This window comes from Gorilla gorilla, chromosome 1 (assembly GCF_029281585.2).
Source record: "Gorilla gorilla gorilla isolate KB3781 chromosome 1, NHGRI_mGorGor1-v2.1_pri, whole genome shotgun sequence".
NCBI classification, from domain to species: domain Eukaryota; kingdom Metazoa; phylum Chordata; class Mammalia; order Primates; family Hominidae; genus Gorilla; species Gorilla gorilla.
Window position 1 is genome coordinate 82,650,820 of NC_073224.2, and position 3,521 is coordinate 82,654,340.

The following is a 3,521-nucleotide window of genomic DNA, read 5'->3' on the forward strand; positions in this document are numbered from 1 at the left end:
GCCTCAGGGTCTCTCAACTGCTGCCTAAAACACGTAAAAAGGTAATGAAAAAAGACAAAATTAATCCTAACACAGAGCATAAAGAATGACAAGCTGCTTGCTCATTACCAGGAGGAATTGCCCTAATTGATGAGGCTAATGGAGGTGGATTCAGAAAAACAGTTGTTGGCTTATCCATACTCTACTCCATGGTACAGAACAGATCCACCCATCTGAAAGAAAGTTTGGCATCTGAGCATCCCTTTCCCACTGTCTGCTCACTGAATTAGAGAGCCAGTGTCCATCAGAACTGCAAACTAAGCAGCTGGCCCTCTTCGGCCTCTGTATTAGCCTGTTCTTGAATTGCTGTAAAAAAAAAAAATTACCTGACACTGGGTAATTTATAAAGAAAAGAGGTTTAATTGGCTCATGGTTCTGAAGGCTATACAGGAAGCATTGTGGCTTCTGCTTTTGGGGAGGCCTCGAGAAGCTTCCAATCATGCCAAAAGGCAAAGGGGGAGCAGGCATCTTACATGGCAGGAGCAGGAGCAAGAGAGAAAGTAAGGGAGGAGGTGATACACACTTTTAAACAACCAGCTCTCACGAGAACTCACTATCATGAGGCATAGCGTGAAGGGGATGGTGGTAACCGTTCCTGAGAAATCCACCCCTGTGATTCAATCACCTCCCACCAGTCCCCACCTCCAACACTGAGGATTATAATTCGACATGAGATTTGGGCAGAGACACAGATCCAAACAATATCAGCCTCTCGAATCTAAAATCCTGCTTTGAGAGGTGATTATAATACTGTTAGAGACTATCATCTTTATGCATGTAACTGGGGACTGCAACTTCCGGAATTCAGTGGGGAAAGATGGGGTGGATGGAGAAACAGGTAATTGTCCATTTGCCCTGTCACATCTGTCCCTATGAATACAGTGTATGGAGAGAGTGCTGGCTGCAGTGCTTGCTGAAATGATAGCTGATCATGGATTCCATTGGTTTAAGACAGTGGAATAACAAAAGGCCCTGGGAATTACTCTTACATAGGCATATCGATCTGGACTCTACATAGAGATCTAAGAGTGGAGCCAAAGGAAATCCACATTTCCTATCTGAATAGATGACTGATATACTGGATATAGATGAGAAAATAAAGAAGGGGAAAACCTGTCCAAACTGACCTAAGATCTTAATTCTCTCCAGATTTAGCAGTATGAAAAGCTATCACATTCTTGTGTATTTTATTTCCTCAAGTTAACATTCCTGGCTGTCTCCAGATTCTACTAGTTAAGGTCCATCTTGCCTGACAACCTTTGAAAAAGATCCAGTTCTTGAGTTCATCTTCCCTCACAGATTTCAAGTTTCAGATTATTGTTTGCTTCTCAAGGCTGCTTGGCAAGGCTCTTAGACTTCAACTCTCCTTTGTTCCCTATCCACAGCTAGTGGTCAGCTCTGCTTACTTGCACATGACCTGTCCCAAATCCTTGGAACCTTGGTCCATATCAGACTCCCAAGCCCTCTTCTTGTCCCAAGAGAAGCATAAAAAATAATATACAAAAGGGAAAGGATCATAATACAGAAGATTCAGAAGATTCGCTTATCTCTGAAAGTGATTTTCTAAGGAAATAGATACCTCTTTTAGAAAATTTGCATTCTCAAGAAGAAAGCAAGAAGATGAGGCTTGTATGAAACAGAAGCAGAAAGACAAAAGAGATGAGATAAAACCCAATCTGAGAATTACAAGTATGTTTGAGGAGTAATCTGGACTAATTTAAACAGAAGTAATAGTAACTCAAAGGCAAATTGAATAAAAATATCTAGACTTAAAAGAAGACCTAAAAGTAAAGAAAAAGGTGACATGAGATTAATGGTCAAGGATCCATATCTAGACATATCCTAGGGGGCAGAGAAGATAACAAGGAGTTTGCAGGCATTCCAGTAGACTAAAACAGATTACTTATAAATAACTAAAAATCAGATAACCCTCATTTAGAGCTTCCATTATAACAAAGTTTGTAACAAAATTTGGATGGATAAAATTTACAATTTAAGCTACTGTTTAAGTGCAAACTAATGTGTTTATGTACGATGGCAAGAGAAAACATGAGAAGTTTCAGAATAAAATAATACCCATATTTTCTTCTTTAAAAAAGTCTTGAGCATAGCCGAGCACGGTGGCTTTTACCTGTAGTTCCAACTACTCAGGACTCTGGAGGCTGAGGTGGGAGGATTGCTTGAGCCCAGGAGTTCAAGGTCAGTCTTGGCAACATTGTGAAACCCATGTCTAAAAACTTTTTTTTAATAAAAAATAAATCACATTACAGCTCTTTTAAAATTTGTCTAGTAGGTTTTCTGGTCTTTACTAGAAAGTCCCCGACAATGAAAAAAAATTTTTGTAAGAAAAATAAATTTTAAGAAATAAATCTTGGCTGGGAGCGGTGGCTCATGCCTGTAATCCCAGCACTTTGGAAGACCAAGGTGGGAGGATCACTTGAGCTCATGAGTTCAAGACCAGTCTAGGCAACATGGTGAAACCTCGTCTCTACTAAAAGTACAAAAAAAAAAAACCTAACTGGGCGTGGTGGCCCACACCTGTAATCCCAGCTACTCAGGGTGCTGAGGTGGAAGGATCGCTTGGGGCAGGGAGGTCGAGGATGCAGTGAGCCAAGATTATGCCACTGCACTCCAACCCAGGCAACTGGAGTGAGACCCCATCTCTAAATAAATAAATAAATAAATCTTGAGTATCTTCAACTAACTAAGAAATCAGAATAAGAATTCCAAATGAAAGCCAGGTGCGGTGCTCATGCCTGTAAACCCAGCACTTTGGGAGGCTGAGGCAGGCAGATCACCTGAGGTCAGGAGTTCGAGACCAGCCTGGCCAACTTGGCAAAACCCTGTCTGTACTAAAAATACAAAAATTAGCCAGGCGTGGTGGCAGGTGCCTGTAATCCCAGCTACTTAGGAGGCTGAGGCAGGAGAATCACTTGAACCTGGGAGGCAGAGGATGCAGTAAGCTGAGATCATGCTATTGCACTCCAACCTGGGAGATAGAACGAGACTCCATTTCAAAAAAAAAAAAAAAGGAATTCCAAATGAGTAAGTTGTGCTATAAAATATGCACAATGGACATTAAAGCCTATTAAGTGTTATTTATTCAATTAACAGATATTTATTAAGTATTTTTACTATGTACTAAGCAATGGAAATGCAACAGTGAACAAGACTGTTTATTCCACTTGAGGGAAATAAAGACAATTCAATAAGTAATTATGGGTCGGGCGCAGTGGCTCACTCCTGTAATTCCAGCACTTCGGGAGGCTGAGGCAAGCTGATCACCTGAGGTCAGGAGTTTGAGATCAGCCTCTCCAACATGGTGAAACCCCATCTCTACTAAAAACACAAAAATTAGCCAGGCGTGGTGGCGAGTGCCTGTAATCCCAGCTACTCGGGAAGCTGAGGCAGGAAAATCACTTGAACCTGGGAGGTGAAGGTTGCAGTGAGCCGAGATGGTGCCACTGCACTCCAGCCTGGGT

General features: G+C 41.6%; 1 non-coding gene across 1 annotated transcript; it reads left to right on the plus strand.

The window, feature by feature from the left end:
* The first annotated feature begins 2,299 nt into the window (after window positions 1-2,299).
* On the plus strand, window positions 2,300-2,360 carry LOC115932274 (U7 small nuclear RNA). The gene has a single exon (XR_004068572.1). It is a non-coding gene; the product is annotated as a U7 small nuclear RNA (small nuclear RNA).
* The last annotated feature ends 1,161 nt before the right edge of the window (window positions 2,361-3,521 follow it).